This window comes from Dasypus novemcinctus, chromosome 24 (assembly GCF_030445035.2).
Source record: "Dasypus novemcinctus isolate mDasNov1 chromosome 24, mDasNov1.1.hap2, whole genome shotgun sequence".
NCBI classification, from domain to species: Eukaryota; Metazoa; Chordata; class Mammalia; order Cingulata; family Dasypodidae; genus Dasypus; species Dasypus novemcinctus.
Window position 1 is genome coordinate 55717728 of NC_080696.1, and position 21528 is coordinate 55739255.

The 21528-nt window shown below is 42.1% G+C and overlaps 2 long non-coding RNA genes across 10 annotated transcripts in view; one reads left to right on the plus strand and one right to left on the minus strand.

Annotated features, from left to right (window-relative positions):
• Positions 1 to 10516, minus strand: part of LOC139437511 (uncharacterized) — a 22957-nt gene extending 12441 nt beyond the window's left edge. For both annotated transcript variants that reach the window (XR_011647371.1, XR_011647370.1), the window contains exon 1: positions 10315 to 10516. This is a non-coding gene — a long non-coding RNA (uncharacterized lncRNA). The remainder of the gene's footprint in view (positions 1 to 10314) is intronic.
• Positions 9597 to 21528, plus strand: part of LOC139437510 (uncharacterized) — a 19451-nt gene continuing 7519 nt past the window's right edge. For 3 of the 8 annotated variants that reach the window (XR_011647364.1, XR_011647363.1, XR_011647365.1), the window contains exons 1-4: positions 9700 to 9906; positions 10341 to 10549; positions 10766 to 10850; positions 10960 to 11170. This is a non-coding gene — a long non-coding RNA (uncharacterized lncRNA). Of the gene's footprint in view, positions 9659 to 9699; positions 9907 to 10340; positions 10550 to 10765; positions 10851 to 10959; positions 11705 to 13689; positions 13839 to 21255; positions 21389 to 21528 lie in introns of those variants that run through there. The other 5 variants (XR_011647368.1, XR_011647367.1, XR_011647366.1 and 2 more) reach the window with 5 other exon arrangements.

The following is a 21528-nucleotide window of genomic DNA, read 5'->3' on the forward strand; positions in this document are numbered from 1 at the left end:
TGGTTAGGGCGTCCGTCTACCACATGGGAGGTCCGCAGTTCAAACCCCGAACCTCCTTGACCCGTGTGGAGCTGGTCCATGCGCAGTGCTGATGCGTGCAAGGAGTGCCGTGCCACGCAGGGGTGTCCCCGTGTAGGGGAGCCCCACGCGCAAGGAGTGCACCTGGTAGGGAGAGCCGCCCAGCATGAAGGAGTGTGCAGCCTGCCCAGGAATAGAGCTGACACAAGATGACGCAACAAAAAGAAACACAGATTCCCGTGCCCCTGACAATAACAGAAGTGGACAAAGAAAGAACACGCAGCAAATAGACACAGAGAACAGACAACTGGGGCGGAGAAGGGGAGAGAAATAATAAATCTTTTTAAAAAATTCCTCAAAGTAGAAAATAGATGGGTCAAATCTGCATGGCTAGTTTGGGTAAGTATTGCCAAATTATTGCAAGTATTATGTAGCCAGCAAAAAGAATGAGGAAGCATTTAATAAGCTGAAAAGAGGGGCAAAATGGTGGGATGGTATTTACCATTTCTAAGATCTTATCTATGTGCATATTCTTTTATAGGCAAGGAATAGCTTGGGGAGAAATTGATGGTCTCCCCAAGCTATTGAACTGGGTGGCTGGGGGCCATGGGGAAAGGAAAAATAGTTATTGTTGTTTTTACTGTATACCCTTTGGCATTTTGTGACTGTTGTAGCATGTGACTGTATAACCCATTCGAGTAAAAAAGTCACCCTAGATATTTACAAAATGTCAGAACCACCATCTGGTCAGCAGCCCAATCATGGACATATGGGAAGACCGAGTCCCCGCGGAGCCCAGATGAAGGTCAGGCCCAACGCCCTCCTGGTGTCCTTGCTCCCAGGCCCTGTTCTTTGGGTGACGCTGCACTGCCTCTCTTAGGGACTTGCAGCCAGACAGTGTGAGGCTGAAGGCTGCAAAGAAATGCATCAGGGAGCGGATGTGACTCAAGCGATTAGGCTCTCGTCTACCATGTGGGAGGCAAGCTGGTCTGTTCCATGGAGAACTGATGGCCGGTGCTGCAGAGAGCTGGTGGAGCAAGATGACGCAACAAAGGGAGACGCAGAGGAGGGACAGTGAGAACTGCAGTAGACCAGGGAGCTGAGCTGGCTTAAGCGATTGAGTGCTTCTCTCCCACATCGGAGGTCCCGGGATTGATTCCTGGTGCCTCCTAAAGAGAAGACGAGACGAAAAGATAAGCAGATCCAGAAGAATGCGCAGGGAAAGGACACAGATAGCAGACAGTGAGTGGAACAAGTGGGAGGGGGGATAGGTAAAAATAAATAAATTTTTTTAAAAAGACCATGGGGATCATTTCAGAGCAAGCTTGAGAGGTGGGGGCACATCAGATGTGTTAGTGCTCCCATGGTCTGGAACCACTAGCCAGAGGCTGAACAGCCAGGGCGTCTTTGCTGGGTGCCTCCCCTGTGCGTTGACCTCCCTCCATCCTGAGCTCAGCCCCTAGATTCAGACACTCTGCCATCTCCTGAGGCTGAGCCACCAACAATTGACCTAGAATCCAACTCAGTGGCCTCCCAACTCGTTTCCCTGCTTCCATCTTTGATCCTCCACCCCTGCCCCCCATGATAATCCATTCTCTTCCTCAGACACCATCAGATCACATCACTTCTTGCCTGAGGCTCTCCAATGGCTGCCCTTCCCTTCCTCTTTGCCCCAAGTTTCTGTACTAGCTGTGCCCACTGTCTGACATGCCTTTCCTTCAGCGCCAACGCCTGCTCCTCCAGGAGGCATTCCCTGACCACCTCGTGAAAGTGGTGTCCCTCCCGAGTCACTCCCCATCACAGCGTCTTCAAGGCACTGACTGCTGGTCAGCACTGTCTTTGCTTCTTTTCTTTCTAGATTCACTGTCTGCTTTTGCATGCCCCATTCAGCTGGTCAGCGGCTTGGAAATCCTTGCTGAGCTTGGTTAACTCTTTCTCCCCAGCATCTAGTACAACGCCTGGCACGTGGCAGGTGATAAATAAAGAGTGATAGAATGGGTGTATCAATGTGATATTGGAAAAACCCTCCTAAGTAGGTACTGCCATTTTTAAAAATTTATGTTTTATTTATTTTTAATAGATAAGTAGATTACATAAAAAGTTACATTAAAAAATATAGGAGGGAAGCGGACTTGGCCCAATGATTAGGGTGTTTGCCTATGACATGGGAGGTCTGTGGTTCAAACCCCAGGCCTCCTTGACCCGTGTGGAGCTGGCCCATGTGCAGTGCTGATGTGCTCAAAGAGTGCCGTACCAGCAGGGGTGTCCCCTGCATAGGGGAGCCCCACGTGCAAGAAGCGCGCCCCAAAAGAGAGCTGCACAGTGCGAAAGAAAGTGCAACCTGCCCAAGAATGGCGCCGCACACACAGAGCTGACACAACAAGATGACGCAACAAAAAGAAACACAGATTCCCGGTGCTGCTGATAAGGATAGAAGCGGTCTCAGAAAACACAGTGAGCAGACCACTGCGGGCCGGGGGGGGGGGGGGGAACATAAACAAAAAATAAATCTTTAAAAAAAAAATAGGAGGCTCCCATATGCCCCACTCCCCACACCTCCCACTTTTCCCACATTCATTAGTGTGGTACATTTATTGCAATTGATGAACACATTTTGGAGCACTGCCACACAGCATGGATTATAGTTTACATTGTAGTTTACACTCTCTCCCTCTCCATTCTGTAGGTTATGGCAGGATGTATAATGCCTTGTATCTGTTTTTGCAGTGTCAATCAGGACAATTTCAAGTCCCAAAGGTGCCCCCATATTACGATCCTTTTTCCCTCTCCCTGCCTTCAGCAACTCCTGTGGCCATTGTCTCCACATCAATGATATAATTTCTTCCATTGCTAGGGTGTACCATTTTTACCCCCAATTTATGGATGAGAAAACAGGCACACCTTGCTCAAGACTGGATAGCTCTAAGTAGATGGAAATGAGTAATCTGACTCCAAATGCCCTGCTTTTAGCCATCTCAGCCTCAAGCTGAGATCAGAGAGGAAAGAAGGGTCCTTGTGGCCTCCCTCTTTCTTTCTACTTCCCCCTCTCCTCCTTCCAACTAGAATCAACTGTTCCCTCAGGGAAAATGAAGCTAATAAACCAATTAAAGTCTGATCATTAGGCTAAAACTTAGAAGGCTCAATGTGTTACTTTTCAAAGAGAAGGCATTTATATTGAAAAATGTGCATTAACCCATTGCAACAATATTAGGCTTGTGTAAAGTGAGAAAGAGAGAAAAAGAGAACATATGTATATGTACACACACATATGCATTAAATTATAATTATCAGTATATATATGTGTATGTACACACACATGCAATATAGTCTATGTCTATATACAGGAGAGTTATAGTGGCCTTTCAAGGAACAAGGCAGGAATCTAATTTGCCCGTTTTGAGAGTAAGCATTGTTTTACCACCAAGTAAGCATTCAACAAAATGCTGGTTATTATTATTATTATTGGAAGAACAGAAAAGAAGGGCATTTGATCAAACACATGCAGCCTCCTGTCAGAGGGCATTACCAGGGTGCAAACAAGGGGGTCCAGTTACTTTGGTGGGGTGATTCAATGTATGCAAATTCACCACATCATGGCCTCTGTTACTATTAATCCTATTCCCATTTTACAGACAGGGAAGCTGAGGCTGGGAGAAGTTAAACAATCTGCCCAAGGATCACTCTTGAGCCAGGGACCGGCAAGGTCAGGCCATGAACCTAGGCAGCCAGTCTCTGGAGCACGCGCTCCAAACCACCACGGGGTGCTGCGGTTCTCAAAGCGGGGTCCCCCGAGAAGCAGCATCAGCATCACCAGGGAACTTATTATGTAAATTCTGGGGCTTCACCCCAGACCTAAAAAGTCAGAAGCTCTGCAGGTGGGCACCAGCAACCTGGGATCCACTACATCCTCTGGGAGATTCTGATGCACACTGGGTTTGAGAAATACTGCTGAAGTCTCTTCTAAATGTAATTTCAGATTGCAGCATGTTTTACAGATGAAAAGCCCTTATCTACTCAGATATTAAGCAGGAACAACAGACAATTCACTGAGGGCCACAACCAGCTACAGCCTCAGAGCATGTGGGATTGAGAGTGAGAATCAAGTGGGGGAATGTTCTGGAACTATGACTTGCCCACTCTCCTCCTGGATCCCTCTGTCTCTAGGGGTGAACGAGCTACTTTCAAAAATGTTGGTCCAGGGGCTTATAACAAAGTACTCCTTCCTCCCCTCACTTTCAATCTCTGTTGAAATGGTAGCTGGTAGCGGTGGGCAAGCAAGAGAGGCAGGGAGAGGGCGACTTCCTGAGGCAGGCAAGTGTGAGGCAAGCAGTTGACTTCATTCCCTCATTTGCAAGACTGGGAGGTGGGACTGTGATTATCCCCACTTTACAGAGAAGGACACTGAGGTCATGCAACGAGTCCGTGAGTGGGAGAGCCTGGAAGTGAATCCAGGACTTGCTGGTGGAAAAGTATGGGTTCTTGTCATGGCCCTTCATTCCCTTCGTCTAAAGTTGCCCGTAGTCCCTGGCCAGAGCCATTTTAAATCCAAGCTCATTTTGAATAATAAATACAAAATCATTGATCAAATTCTTCTTGATTCAGAAATAGTCAATTAGCCCAGGAGGCTTCTGGTATGGTGGCCAGTCATTCGCAGAGCTGTTTAAAAATAATTCTGTTTATTGTTTGTGAAACAAGTAAAATATAGACTAGTTTAAATAGCAGGCTACCATTTGCGGGGAAAAAAAGACAATAGAATATTTTTATATGTCCTCGTATATATCAAATTATATGTGTGTGTTTGTGTGCACATTTCCTTGAATATGCTTTAAATATATCCAGAAGCTGCATATAAAAGACAGGATTAAGAGGGAGAATTTTTTTAAAAATTCTTTTTTGGTTTGTTTTGGACTTTTGAACTATGTGAACCCATAAAAAGTTAAACAATAATTAAGGATGCCAGACAATTTGATGTTCATTCATGGAATTTTTTTTTTTAAGATTTATTTATTTTACTTTATTTATTTACTCCCCCCTGTTGTTTGTGCTCACTGTCTGCTCTCAGTTCTCCCAGGCGGCACACGGCAACTTGCCTTCACCAGGACATCTGCTTCTCCATGAATATTTTTTTTTTTATAAATCAACCAGTTTAAATTTTGTAACCAGCCTATCTTTTTTTTTTTTTTTTAAGGAGGTAGTGGGACTTGAAAATTGAACCTGGAAACTCGCGCAAGAAAGGCAAGCGTTCAGCCACTGAGCTACAGGGCTCTACTAGCCTATCCTTTTTAAGCTGAGATCTTTGAGATAACTGGCAAATATTTTTTTAATGAGAAAATATTTATATGGTCATCGTAAACAATTTAACTAATATGAAGATATGTAAATGCCTAACATCCTCCCTTCTTAAGCTACAGCCTTCAGAGATAACGACTATTAATAGGATTCGTCTGTCCACCCACACTCTGCTTATATAACACATGTAGATTTAAAATTTGCCTTTTTCTATTAGTAGTAAAGCAGACATCTTTGCTGTTAGAATATATATATGAGTGTATGTGTGTGGTTTCTCATTTATTCATTTTAAGTTTTTGCCTGTACCAGTCTTTTAAAAAAAACTCTACTAATCTCTATTCTTCTTACTACTACTATCAATGCCTCAGTAAATACTTACAGATGTTGCTAATCCTATATTTTTATGATAAAATTAATTGAGCAGTTATATGCCCTGCGCAAAGTTTCCTGATCACATTGTTTGCTTATTTACAAAACAGAGGGATAGCAATATCCTTTAAAAACTTTCTAATGATAGCCTTATACACAAATTTAAGACTCTGGTAGCTAACTTTAAAAAGAATCCATGTACAAATTTGTCTCCAACCAAGGTCATTTTTTAGTCATCTGTAGAACTCTGCTCAGGAACAAAAAAACAAAAGCGTTACCAAATGCAATGAACGTCCCATGATGATGAAAGAGGTTGTTGATGAGGGAGGAGTGGGGTGAGGGGGGTGGGGGGTATATGGGGACCTCTTATTTTTTTAATGTAACATTTAAAAAAAATAAAGAGAAAAAAAAACCCAAAAAACAAAAGGGAAGCCAAATGTCCTTGGAATTGATTTACATATTACAGTTCTCTGAAATCTTAAGTCTAAGAGAAAGTGGGGGAGCAATTTATTATTTGGCTCAAACATTGATTTATAACTTTTTGCAGTTACTAAAAGAAATAGTTTTTCAACAACAGTGAAAATTAAACACAAATATTATGTAAAAAGAGCAGAGGGCAGGCACACAAAAAATACATATGAGGATGTTAATTGCATTATTGTTTGCAGTAGCGAAAAGCTGGAAGCAACTTACGTATCCACCAAAAAGGGGTGATTATATATATCATGCTACAGCCATGCCATGAATTACTATGCATAAATAAAAAAGAATGAGGTATAATACTAGAGGCAGGTTTATGCTAAGCAAGTTGGAAAGACTGCCAAATCGTATTGCTTAGCCAGGCAAAGGAAGTATATGTATGGTATATTAATTCTTTAAAAATTCCACAATATGTGTGTAGATATATGAATTTATGCTTGCCTCTGCATAGGTATTTATGTGTGTAGATACCTCACCAATGAAGAAGGAACGACTTGACATCAGAAGCAAAAGATCAGGGAAAGGCTGTTAGATTTACTTTACAAACTTGCAGTTTGACTCCTACATATACATCGCTTAATATGTTTTTAAGCATATTTTTAAGCACTGAGGAAGCTCAAATCGAGGGAATTGAAATCAGATGCTTTCAATGTAAATGCATTTCACCCTTCTAAAAATAATGTTGGTGATTCAAAATTCATCATTAATCATAACAATGAGCCCATTTGTGGCTCATTCATCTCCCCTAGAAAACAGTGAATAAACACAGCAGGATATCAATGCATACGTCCAGGGAAGATGAACTTTTACACTAGCTCTGCCTTTTCAGCTTTCTAAAATGTGGACCTTACCAATTTCTTTGACCTGCCTGTTTTGTTTTTTTCCCATTCCAATGCACGGCGGTGACAGGGCATTGAATTACCAGTTTGTCACTAACGCCAGAGGCTTTATTATTCCTTTGAACAGAAGCTCGGCTTAAAAAGAAAAGTTTTTCTTAATAAGTAGCTGTTCATCCTTTGATATGCACATCTGGATCTGTCCTCTTATCTGCGGCATGCTAATGCTGCTTCCTGCAGATAATGATAAAAGAACAACTCAAAATAACAAAAAAGGAATAAAATGTGCCAGATGCCGAAAAAATAAGGAGGACAATGCAAATAAAAGCAACTGGTTTTTCTATTCTGTTTATTCAGTTTATTCTGGAGAATAAACTCTATCAACAGTTGAAGTAATCATTTTAGTGGTCAATTGATGTGAGAAATTTTTTTTAAGGGATTAGGAAGAAAAATTTAAAAAGCAAACATCAGCTGATAAGCCGTCACCACATTCTGTTAGAAATTAAGAGGGAAATAAACCTAAGTCTGCTATAAATCACTCTGGGGTTTAATTTTGCTTCTGTGCTGCTACGTTGTTTATTCTCTTTTTCTTCTTCTTTTTCTTCATTTGCAGAGATACTGTTATCTGAAGACGGAAAGGCTTTGATTCATACATCTTTCAGAGTTATAAAAAGTACCAAGAAAATGGAAGAAACAGCCATGTACTCACCATCCGGGTTTAACTGCTCTTCCAATTTTCTTTCAAATACATTTTTTTTAAAGAATAAATTTCCTTCATTCTAAGAATATTGAGTCCTTCCAAACGTTGTGATTTCTCTTGGTTTCTACATCATCTTTGTTCATTGAAAGAAAATATTCTTTTTAGAAAAATATGATTTTCTCAGTTTAATTCTCAAAGGTATTACTTTCTTTACTTTTAGTGTGTAAATTGGTCTGATGTTTTCAAAGTTAGCTTAGTATTAAGGACAAGAGTGGAACAGTTTTTACACACACATAATACATCTAGATGATTCTTTGTTCATTCCAACTTCTCTTAAAAACAATCAATGGTCAACTTGCTTTGTCAATACATGCATGTAACATCAGTTATATGTTATATGCTGTGGCTGATTGTAACTGATATGTTAATAGGCAGGCAAATAAGAACTTCTGCTTTACATAAATTGCTCTATAAACTGGGGCCTGAGGATTGTGGGGGAGTGAAAGACGATGTTAGCCTCTACATCCCCAGCACAATTGCAGATTGTGGTTTGGACCCTTTCTTCGCCTAACCAGATAACATCCATGAATTGATTCCACATTAGCATGCAGCAGGCATGGGAAAATGATAAACTCCTATTACCACTGTCATGGCAACTGAAAAAATGGCTGCTTTGGGGGAACAAGGTCCACAGGAGAAGAAAAGCAAAGCCCTCGTCTCTTTCTTCTGTTTGACATCTGTTGTTTAACATACAAAATTGTATTATCATGACGCAAGCTAGTCTGCCGGGGCTAAAGCCTGCCTTAGGAATTGTTAAAACCTTGCCCCCCCACTCCTCTCTGCTTACCGTAAGAGTATATAATTTGGCCCTGAACATTTTCACTGCAGCTGTAAATCTGCCATCCCGCCCGCCCTTTTCATCCCAGGTACAAAAAGTGTGAAGTGAGCTGGGAAGGTGGAATGTAGGGAGAAGGGTTTTACTGGGGGGAGGAGGGAAACATAGTATCAATTATAAAACAAAAATAAAGCTCTTTTACTTTCATAGTTGCTTTCATAAATTAGCCGTTCCTCTTTCCTCCTCCCTTCCCTCTAACCTTGCCCCAAATAACCTTTTGGATTTTTCTGAAACAGCAATTTGAGTAGGGCTTGTGGACACAGGCAGAACATGAATGGAAGGCAAGTACAAACGGTGATAATAGGTGCAGGACAGTAGATTTAAAATGGCTACTGCAGGTCATTGGAAACAAGGCTAGAAGAAAGTGCAACTTTATGTTAAAAGCTGCAATTTATGAGGGGTTGGAATTGAAGTGGTTTTATTTCCTTTATACTATCTTTTTCCAATTTTATTTTACAAAGTACCTACATCACTTCGTATATCAGCAAAAATATTCAAAAAGTGTTTTGAATAGGACTACAAAAATAGGTTTTCAGAAGGATTTCAGTGCCTCTACTCATGATTTAACATAAAATTTTCACATGGCAAAAATTCCCTGCTATTCTGACCGACCACTTGAAGCAACAGTCCTTGTTCATATTATTTTTTAATGAGGAAATTTAAATTGACTTCAAAACATATTTTGGCCCCCAACCTCTTCACAGTTGTGTAAACAGAACAAGCGAGTTCCATTTCAGGTTGTTTTCACTACACAGCATTGAGACAGCTGTTAAAAGTTTCGGAGCCATCCTAAACGGACTGAATTGAAATATTCAGTAACCGATTAAGGTCATCGATAGGAGAAAAATCAGATAAGCGCTAACAACAAAAAAAACATATCATTTACATCGGTCATTAACAAAGTTAGCATTTCTGGGTGGTGAAACCAAAAGAAAAAAGGGGGGGGGGTACTTCTCAATCAAAAACCGTGCCAGTTTCCACGTGTGCAGTTCGGGGCGGTTCAGTTTAATAAAGATCCTAACGAATCCTGCAGGCTTTGGAAGGGATGCAGAAGCCAAAGAAATCGAAAAGGTCAGAACCGCCCTGTTTGTTTTTCCAAATTGTCGGAGTAAAGTTACAATATGCCACCTGGGTAAGTCCACTAGCTAAACACCCTGAAAATGTACACAATAACCGCAGGGATTTCTCTCGGACAGATTGGAAGCATTGGAGGAGGAATTTGCTTGGGGGAAGGGAGACGCTCAGGAAGAAAACGAACGTGGGTTAAGCCCTAACTAAGCAGCCGGCACTGCCCAGGGCTGGACCCGCCGTCGTTCGAGGTGGGTGTCATTCTTCCCCTAAGAGTAATGGGGGGAGGCGTGTGGGGCTATCATGACTTGCCCCACCGCATTTTGCTTCACAGATATTTCCAGTGTCGGGTCATTTTTTGCTTGTTTTCAGCTTCCAGTGTCATCAGCATAGTCTTTGTCCGAGGGCGGGAGTTTTACATTTGCAATTCTAGATTATTCTTTCTGCTGGGCTTCCGGCAGCCCACCACTGATTTTTACATACCTACTGCACATCAAATGAATCAAGCCGTAGAAATAGTCCTAGGAGGTTTCCTGGGGCTGGGGGCGTGGGGGGTGGGGGCAGCTGCGGGATTTCTGGCTTTGCAGTTTAAGATTTTGAAAGGTATAACTTTCGGGGGTGGGTGGGGGGGAGCCATTTCAATTCAAATCCCCATTTACCTTTTCACTGGATGTCTGCGGCTCAGCCCTGACAATCCCTCTAGTGAAATCGTCCCTCAGTCGAAGGTTGCATCAGAATCACCGGCGGAGTTTCCAAAAACTGGGGACTCCCGGCCTTTACTCCTGAGTGAGTGAATCAGATCCGGAAGGTCTAGAACTGTAGACCAATTGCGAAACTGCCCTCCGTTCTCAGAGATCTGAATGAACCACAAACACATGGACATACATATTTTTGGTATGTATGAGAACCGCTAATGTGTACTAATTTAATATACATGAGAATCACTACTTCATAGAAAACTGTCAGATATGGTTACTGACCAAGTCACATCCCAGTGTAAATGTCACCTGAGAGAACTTCTCCCGCACCCTGCAACAACTAGTCCTTTGCACAGCAGGGAATTGCTATCCTTTATTTGTGTGCTTATCATCTATCTGCTTCTCTCACCAGAATGTCTGCTTCCTGAGAGCGGGTGCCTTCTCTGCCCTCCTCAACTCAAATCCAAAGTGCCTTGGTCAGCGCCTGTACATCGCAGGTACTCAGGTCACTTGATTGAACAAGGGAATGAATTATTTGATGATCGAAGAATCACCCAGCCAGAAGGGACCATCGTCCTTGTCTAATCGGATGCCCTTGCTTTACAGATGCTGGACGGCAGCCCAGGGAGGACTGGCTTGCTGAGGACACAGGTCTAGTTCATTCTCAACAGCTTTCTGCTGAGCTTCTGTGGCACCTGCCACTATGGCTGTGCTGGCAGCAACTTACTGCTCCCGTGACACCCAGGATTTTTTTTTAATACTCAAAAATGTGTATTGCAGCATTGTAAATGGCAGCAAAACACTGGAATCAAAAGAAGTAAGTAATGGCACATTTGCAGCATGGAGGGTTTTTTTTCCCTTTTTTTCTTTCTTAAAGTTCTGGGGTCAGGGATTGAACCCAGGACCTCGAATGTGGGAAGCCAGCACTCAACCAGTGAGCCACGTCGACATTAAGTAAAGTAAGAATTGTCTTGAAGGAATGTCTACTAAGTATTGTTAAGTGGCAAGAGTAAAATGCACCAGAGAGTAAAATAGTATCTTATTTTGGTAAAACAAACTGTGATAAACTATCCTTGCCCAGAATTACTTGAACCTGGATAGAAATATGGAATGATATATTTTTGAATGTGAAGGCAGGTTATCTGCAAGGGATGGGTAGAAAACAGGAGAATTTTGGGGGGAGAAGTGAGAAGTTGGCAGGGGAAATCAAGGAAGAAAAATGACTGGTATTCGTGTATGATACATTTACATTTATGTATTTGAAAATTATGTAATTATGCATGCCAATATGTAAAAAGAAATTACCTTATTAAAAAGCATGTGATGCACCTTAATTAAAGAAAGGAGAATATATAGCCTTGTTTTTTAGAAAAGGAGAATTGAAAATAAGTTCACTAACATTTAACATAGGAATTTAGTAAGACAAAAACAGTGCCAATGCAGACAGGTGGAAATAAAAAAAAAAACTCTGAAATTTTAAAAATGGACGATATCTTAAAGCTAATATGAAATGCTAACAGTTGCTTATTATAAGTGAAGGGTACAAGAATGCCTATTCGATTATTATTTGGATGTTTCTGTGTTTTTGAAGTTTCCTGTTAGAAAAATAATAATCAAAAGATGAATTCAGTCAAGTGTCCCCATGAATTCATTATGTTCCCCTGAAGCAGGGCTCCTTCCCTATCCGGGATGGCTTCTGCCTCCCAAATCTTCATCTCCTCATAAGTGGAGAATAAAATTAGCCAGGGGACACCTGCTTTTGATTCTCTACTGTCACTTTACCGCTCTTCCTACTGCCCCCTTATGGTAGGCATTTACCAGAGTTTTGCCTTATTCGGTCCTCTCAGTGGTTAAGAACATTCTGGAGGCCAGCCGCCAAGGTTCTTTTCTTGGTGCTGCCACTGACTAGCTGTGGGACTTTGGAGAAGGGATTGAACTTCCCTGAGCCTGGTTGGCTCATCCATAAAACGGGGCCAGTAGTTCTGCCAGTCTCCTAGGGTTGTCTGAGGCTGGAAGGAAGCCTGGGGCAGGGCTAAGCGGTGCTGGGAACTGGGAAAGTGCGCGTTGTCTTCCCTTTTGCTTTTTTTTTTTTTTGGATACATTTTTTTTTCTTCTTTATTTATTTTTTTAATGTTACATTAAAAAAAATATGAGGCCCCCATATACCCCCCACCTCCCTCACCCGACGCCTCCCTTATCAACAACCTCTTTCATCATCGTGGCACATTCTCTTTCGCGTTTGATGCCCAGCTCCAAGGGTTCTACCCCATCCCTGAGGCGTCCATCCTGAACTCTGTCTCCACCCCGGATCTTTTACGCAGGCTTTCGTTCGGGATAGTTCTTCATTCCTGTTCACTTCCTGCTCCCATCCCCAAATCTGTACAACGACTTATGACCCGGAAGGGGAAAGTGAACACTCACACATCCCTTCCTCGTTGGCTCGTGGGGAAGCTACACGTTGACCCAAGTGGAGACCAGAGAGCAATTGATTGGGCTGCTGCGGTCTCCATCAGATCAGCAGGGTCACCTGCGAAAATGACAGTTTTTCTGAGACTCAGTTTCTGCTTGTGTGAAACTAAGATTACAAATTGAGCTGCTGTGTGGGAAACGCTTACACATTAAGGATGCGATGAGTGTTGAGTGTCAGGACTTTTTATTTGTTTCTCGTGTGTGTTCCCATTATGAACACAAGAGCAAACCTGATATTCATTTAGTGCCTGGAACAGTGCTTGGCACAGACAGACATTCTGTAAATATTCACTCAGTGAATTAATGACTTTCTGTCTTACATTTGGATGTTAGAATTTAAAATAACCTTCCCTTACTTCCTTAAGAGAAGCTAATATTTTTAAGGATTTAGCTAAAGAACGTGACTAGAAATAGAGTTGTTGGGTTGTAGGGAATTCACACTTTCAGCTTTACTAGATGTCACCAATTGCTCTCCAAAGGGTTGGATCAATTTCCTCTCCCATTAGCAGTTCGTTCATCAGGGTCCCCCTTACTCCACATTCTCTCTAGAACCTGGTCCTGTCAGCCTTTTAAAATGCTTTGCCAAGCCGGTGAGTACAAATGCTTGTTCTTTAAAAAAGAGGATGAAAGTAAAGCTGTTCCCTTGAGACCATACTGTGCCTTTAACAATTTCTATCTTTACTATTATAGGATACTGACACTTACTGTAGTTGTCACCTCAGATCTCTGTTCAAACGTTGTCTCCTGGGGAGGCCCTTCCTGAAGCCCTCCCAGAGTTGGTTTCCTCTTCACTCCCTCTCTGTCGCTCCCTCTGAAACCTGAACACATCCTTTGCTTGCCCTTGCTTATTGCCTTTCTCCCCTGCAGGTCTGCTCACCACTGCATCCAGGGCCTAGCACAGCACCGGCACAGGGCAGGAATGCCAGAACTATTTGTAGAATAAACGAAAGAGCGTCTGGCCTTTTGGAAAAGCAAAAACCATTTCAGAGATGTATTAAATACCAGACTGATTTTATTTTTCAAAGACTTATTTTTAAAATTTATTTCCCTTCCCTTCCCCCTTCCCCTCCCCATTGTCTGCTCTCTGTGTCCATTCACTGTGTGTTCTTCTGTGTCTGCTTGCATTCTCGGCGGCACTGGGAATCTGTGCCTCTTATTGTTGCGTCATCTTGCTGTGTCAGCTCTCTGTGTGTGCGGCGCCACTCCTGGGTGGGCTGCGCTTTTTTCATGCTGGGCGGCTCTCCTTGCAGTGTGCACTCCTTGCATGTCGAGCTCCTCTACATGGGAGACAGACCTGTGTGGCACAGCACTCCTTGTGTGTGGCAGCACTGTGCATGGGCCAGCTCACCACATTGGTCAGGAGGCCCTTGATTTGAACCCTGGACCTCCTATATAGTAGGTGGATGTTCTATCAGTTGAGCCACATCTGCTTCCCCAGACTGATTTTAAGAAAACTTGGCAGTAATGAACATGTGCTAAATATTAGGGAATCTTACTCCTTTATTAGTCCTTATCACTCTTTGAATCAGAAATTTTGTAATTCATTCAACAAGTGTTTCTCCATCATTTATTGTATGCTAGTGACAGTATCATGAAACTTATCATGGAACAAAGACAAAATTATATGTCTGTAATCTTGTTGACAGTGGGCATGGGTGACTAAGAAGGAATGAAATGTGAAATCTCTTTCTCCCTTCAGAAGAAGGAGAAAATTTTCCAGTAGAGTAATGGTGGTGATCATGACAACAGTTAACGTTTGTTGAAAATGTATTATGTGCTAGGCACTGTACTAGTTGTTTAACAGTTTAACATCAACTATATATTTAATCATCAGAAAAAACCTAGAGGGCAGTTACTGTTAAAGTGCTCTCATCTATGCATGCTTTCGACTTATTTGAGTTATGCTTTGTGTGTGGGGAGAAAAGAGGGTGGGGAAAAGATGAATGATTTAAGTTATATAGGTGATAAAGTATACTATTGCAGGTAAGAGACAAGATGATAAATTCTCTGGTCCTAAACTCTGTCCAGTCTCTGTCTGTTATACTATGGTAATAGGAAGGACAGTCAAGGGTAATTTTTATTTTTCAAGATTTATTTCTCCCCTTCCTGCCCCCCCAGCTGTCTGTTCTCTGTGTCCATTCGCTGTGTGTTCTTCTGTGACCACTTCTATCCTTATCAGCAGCATCGGGAATCTGTGTTTCTTTTTGTTGCGTCATCTTGCTGTGTCAGCTCTCCATGTGTATGGTGCCATTCCTGGGCAGGCTGCACTTTTTTTTGTGCTGGGCAGTTCTCCTTATGGGGCACACTCCCTGCGCATGGGGCTCCCCTACATGGGGGACACCCCTGCAAAGCAGGGCACTCTTTGCATGCATCAGCGCTGCGCATAGGCCAGCTCCACACGGGTCAAGGAGGCCTGGGGTTTGAACTGCAGACCTTCCATGTGGTAGGCGGATGCCCTGTCCATTGGGCCACGTCCGCTTCCCAGTCAAGGGTAATTTTCGACCATACTCCATTCTTTCCCCTTCCATGCTGGCTTTTAGAGCTAAATCATTAGAAAATGAAGGCTTAAGAAGGACGAAATGTCTTGTACAGCAGCATCACACATCCGGAAAAGTAGATTCAGCCAGGATGGGAACACAGACCCTTTGATTCTAAAACATTTAATACATTTGTTACACCACCATGTTGTACTCATTCAACACAGGTGTGCATTATGAGCACTCTGTAGTAGAGTTATTATCTGTTATACAGATCATTTTTTCCAAAAAAGAGAGCAAGAGGGGAGTGGATGCAGCTCAAGTGGTTGAGGGCCTCCTTCCCATGTACAAGGTTCTGGAATCAATCCCTGGTACCTCCTAAAAAAAAGAAAAAAAGAGTAGAACTGAGCAAACACTGGAAGTGGTACCTAAACATTGTGGTCAAATATTTCTTTTAAATTATAAATTTAAATTTTTTTGAAATTATAACAGGTTTTATAGCTAACCTAGAGGAAATGGACAAATTCCTAAAAACACACAATTTACCTAAACTGACTCAAAAAGAGATAGAAGATCTCAACAGATTTGTAATAATTTAAGAGATTGAATCAGTAACCAAAAACCTCCCGGCAAAGAAAAGTCCAGGATCAAATGGCTTTGCTGGTGAATTCTACCAAACATTCAAAGAATAATTAATACCAATTCTTCTCGAAGTTTTCCCCAAAAATGAAGAGGCAGAAACTCTTCCTAGTTTATTCTATGAGGACATCATTACCCCAATACCAAAGCCAGATAGAGATATCACAAGAAAAGAAAACTACAGACCAATCTCCCTTAAGAATATAGATGCAAAAATTCTCAATAAAATACTAGCAATAGAATCTAACAACATATTAAAAGGATTATGCACCATGACCAAGTGGGATTTAACCCAGCGGTATAAGAGTGGTTCAACATAAGAAAATCAATCAATGTAACATACCTCATTTAACAGAATGAAAGGGAAAAAAAATCACTATTTTCTCAATTGATGCAAAAAAGCCATTTGACAAACTCCAACCCTTTCCTGACAAAACACTGAGAAAAACAGGAATAGAAAGTGACATCCTCAGCATAATACAATGCATATGTGAAAAACCCATGGTTAACATGATACTCTATGGTGAAAGACTGAAAGCTTCCCCTGTGAGATCAGGAATGAGACTAGGAGCCTCCTTTTACTGTGCTAGTCAAGATTGTGCTGGAAGTCCTTGCAAACGAACTGAGCAAGAAAAAGAAATGTCATCCACATTGGAAAGAAAGAAATAAACTATCACTGCTTTCAATTGATATGATCCTTTTATAGAAAATGTCAAAGAATCTGCAAGAAAACTACTAAAACTAATAAACTAATTCAGCAAAGTTGCTGGCTACAAGATTAAAAAACAAAAATCGTCATGTCTCTGTACACCAGTGAAGAATATTCCTAAGTGGCAAATGTTTTTAAAAATTCCATTTACAATAGCATCTCAAAGAATAAAATATCTAGGAATAAATCTAACCAAAGAGGTGAAAACTACAAAACGCTGGTGAAAGAAATTAAAGGAATCTAAAATAAATGGCAAGACATCCCAAATTCATGGATGGGAAGACAATATTATTAAGATGTCAATATGGTAGCAGACTTGGCCCAGTAGTTAGGGCGTCCGTCTACCATATGGGAGGTCTGCAGTTCAAACCCTGGGCCTCCTTGACCCGTGTGGAGCTGGCCCACGCGCAGTGCTGATGCGCGCAAAGAGTGCCCTGCTATGCAGGGGTGTCCCTTGCGTAGGGGAGCCCCACGCGCAAGGAGTGCGCCCTGTAAGGAGAGCCGCCCAGTGTGAAAGAAAGTGCAGCCTGCCCAGGAATGGCGCTGCACACACGGAGAGCTGACACAACAAGATGATGCAACTAAGAGAGACACAGATTCCCGTGCCGCTGACAACAGACGTGGACAAAGAAGAAGACGCAGCAAATAGACATAGAGAACAGACAACTGGGGTGGGGAAAAGGGAGAGAAATAAATAAATCTTTTTTTAAAAAAAAGGACCTAAACATACCTGCTAAAAGAATAAAACTCTTAGAAGAAAACATAGGGGCTAGCTTTCATAACCTTGATTTTGGTAGTGATTTCTTAGATATGAACTAAAAGCATGAACAATGAAAGAAAACATAGATATAATGGACTTTATCAAAACTTAAAAGTTTTGCATATCTAAGGACACTATCAAGAAAGTGAAAAGACAATCTACAGAATGGAAGAAAATAATTGCTAACTATATATTTGGTAAGGGTTTAATATCCAGAATATATGAAGAACTGCTATAGCGCTAGAATAAAAAGGCAAATAACCCAATTTAAAAATGGGCCAAGAACTTGAATAGACATTTTTCCAAAGAAGATATACAAATGGTCAAGAAGCACACGAAAGGGTGCTCAACATCTTTAGTCATCAGCGAAATGCAAATGGAAATCACAGTGAGTTACCACTTCACACCCAGTAGGATAACTATTAAACAGCAACAACAACAGAAAACAGTAAGTGTTCATGAGAATGTAGAGAAATTGGAACCCTTATACATTGTCGGTGGGAATATAAAATGGTGCAGCCACAGTGTAAATCAACTTGGCTCTTCCTCAAAAAATTGAAAATAGCATTATCATATGACCTGGCGATTCTACTTCTTGTTACATACTGCAAAGAACTGAAAGCAGGGACTTTAACAGATATTTGTACACCAAGTTTATAGCAGTATTATTCACAAGAGCCAAGAGGTGCAAGTGTCCCTCAGATGAATGGGTAAACAAAATATGATGCAAACATGAAATGGAATACTATTTAGCTGTAAAAAGGAACAGTGTTCTGATACATGCTATAACGTGGATGAATCTCAAAGAGAACTCGTTGAGTGAAATAAGCCAGACTCAAAAAGATAAATGTTGCATGCTCTTGCTTATCTATCGACCTAGAATAAGAAAAGTTCAGAGACAGATAGTAGAGTATGGGTTTTCAAGGGCACGGAGTGGGGTGAAGGTGAAGGCAGTTGCTGCTGCAGAGTTTCTGTTTGAGGTGATGAAAATGTTGGAGTTACGGATGTTGGTGATGCTAGCATAATATGTGGGTATAATTAAAACCTCTGAATTGTAAACTTGAAAGTGGTTAAAATGGGAAATATTGAGTTATATATATGTTTCAACAATAAAAAGTTTGAAAAAGAATAATAGCTTCTAGACTGACTGTCGGATACTCTATTTGGATATGGGGTAAGAAATCTAGAAGTTTATTTGAAACCCATGATTCTGTGACTCTGAATCACTTAGTACAGAAATCGCTTATTAAAAACAATCAGGGAAGTGGACTTGGCTCAGTGGATAGGGCATCCGTCTACCACATGGGAGGTCCGCAGTTCAAATTCCAGGCCTCCTTGACCCGTGTGGAGCTGGCCCACGTGCAGTGCTGATGTGCACAAGGAGTGCCCTGCCACGCAGGGGTGCCCCCCGTGTAGGGGAGCCCCACGTGCAAGGAGTGCGCCCCGTAAGGAGCGCTGCCCAGCGCGAAGGAAAGTGCAGCCTGCCCAGGAGTGGCGCTGCACACATGGAGAGCTGACGCAGCAAGATGACGCAACAGAAAGAAACACAGATTCCCATGCCTCTGACAACGACGAAGTGGACAAAAGAAAGAACACACAGCAAATGGACACAGAGAGCAGACAACTGGGGAGGGGAGGGGGTACTAAGGGTAGAGAAATAAATAAAAAATATATCTTAAAAAAAAAAATCAATTAACCAACCAACCAAACATACAAATGAGAAAACAGTGCCTTGCACATAGTAACAACTCAACAAATATTTGTTGAATAAATGACTAAAGTGAAAGAATGACCTGCTGAAAGTTAAATGAAAGATCCTTTTTTTGCCAAGTCCCCCAAGCAATATATGTGTTTCTGTACGTGTGTACACATACATACATATATATACATTTTATTTAATATATGACATTTATTATCTTAAGGAGAATCTTGAAAGGTATTTATCAGACTTTTGGGAAGAGAGAAATTTTTTAATAATGTCATAATGAAAACGCCGGGTAGCGGATGTGGCTCCAGCGACTGGGCTTCCATCCACCATGTGGGAGGACCTGGGTTGGGTCCCTGGGGCTCCTGGTGAAGGTGTGCCTGTGTGACCAGTCAGGCCTGCACTGAGAGCCATGCAGCAAGATGACGACGCAACAAAAAGAGAGACACGGGAGAGTCAAGGTGCGATGCAGCAGAAACCAGGAACTGAGGTGGCGCAAGCAACAGGACACCTCTCTGCCTCATTGGAGACCCCTGGGATCAAATCCCAGTTTAGCCTCGAGTGGAAAACGAGAAGACAGAAAGAAAAAACAGACATAGAAATTCACATAACAATGGACACAGAACAGCCAAACAGCGGGGGGCGGGGGGGGGGTAGGAGAAAAAAAAGATAAGATGTAGGTATTATAAATAATAATGACAATAAAGTGTTCCAAAAATAATGAAAAAGCCCAATAGTTTTTACCAGTTTATTTTAATAATTTGATCATGAAAAATTAAACGTTGAGAGGAAGAGTGACGTTCTTATTTCTATAATTCTCTAGCACTGGTTTCCTTTTCTGAAGACTTAAAAATCATTCATTAGGTGCCTTCCCCGTAGGCATTCTCAGTTTCTCAGGACCCAAGAGTGCAATCCTGCCCTGGAGGCACCTACGATTTGACCAGTGACAAACTCTATTCCTCTGTGAAAACTCAACATGAGATTGAAATTACAGTTCAAGGTGACAAGAGAAAAGAAATCTGGATTGCTGCCATTGAAGGATGTCGGGAAAAGGCCCCCAGGTGGTCTGGACAGGGAGGTCCGGAAAGCGCGGAGCGGACGGGATTAAAAAAGGCTTAGTCCAATAACCGAATGGGAAACCAAGCAGAGGCTCCAGGAGAGGAAATGCGGGGCGCCCTCAGACAGAGCAGAAGGCGCGCGGCCTCGCCGCCGAGGAGACACGCAGGGATCCACCACGCGGCGCCGTTTTCGCCCATCGTTTGGCAGAGAGAAAACCAGCGTTGATGCCCCCGGTGAGGGCGAGGCCGGCCGCCTCGCAGGTGCCGGTGCACGGGGGATGCGCGGCGGAGCCCGGGTGAGACGTGCCCGCGCCCGCGCCCCTGCCCGGCTCTTAGCCTCCCGTGTACAGGCGTGTGGTCAAAATGAAACATGCACAAAGAGGAATTTGCTGTAAGAGCAAAAGATTGGGGGGAAAAACCCACATTGTCCCCTTTCAGTTGTAGTAGAACCACACACTCGATTGCTCTTGGGCTACTAAAAATCAATAGAAAGTTTATAGAAGGCATAATTCTATGAATTATTCTATAGAAGGCCAGGCATTATTCGCGGTCGTGTGTACTTTTGCAGTCTTCTCCACAGCCCTCTGGAGTAGACACTTAGGTCTTGCCGCCTCCACTTCGCAGACGGGGAAATGGAGGCACAATGTAGTCACTCGCCCAATGTCACACAGTTGTGAAGTCGCAGGGTTGGTTAATGTACAACATCAAGTATAGAGCCGAGTGTGTTCACATTTGTGTAGAAAACAGAGTAAAAAACAATATATGAAAAGATGCAAATGTACATGTGTGTATGTCTGTATTCACAGGTTATATATGTGTGTACATCATATGCATACACACATATGTACACACATAGGCATACACACGAGCTTTTATATGTTTAGAATATTTCTGGAAGGAGATAGGAAAATCTGAGTCTAACAACTGTGGCTGCCTCTGGGGAGGGAAACTCAGTGTCTGGAAGAAAAGGGAGAGAGTGAGATTTACTTTCACTCTATAGTTTTTTTGTCAAAACTTTTGTACTATATATCTGTGATACCTAGTCAACAATTTTAAATCTTTAATAATTTTTTTTTTAATGGAAGGGGAAGGAGCCAGCGGTCCTTGACACTCTGTCCACTTGTGCTGTCCAGTGTGGGAGCCATTCGGACAGGACGTGTGGCTCCTGGGCATTTGAAATGCAGCTGGCCCAAATCGAGATGTGGCATAAGTATAAAATATGTACTGATTTTCAAAATGTAGTATAAAAAAATGAAAGTAAGATATCATATGAATAATTTTTTTATGTTGATTCCATGTTGAAATGATAATGTTTTGGATAAGCTGGGTTAAATAAAATAGATTATTCAAATTATTTC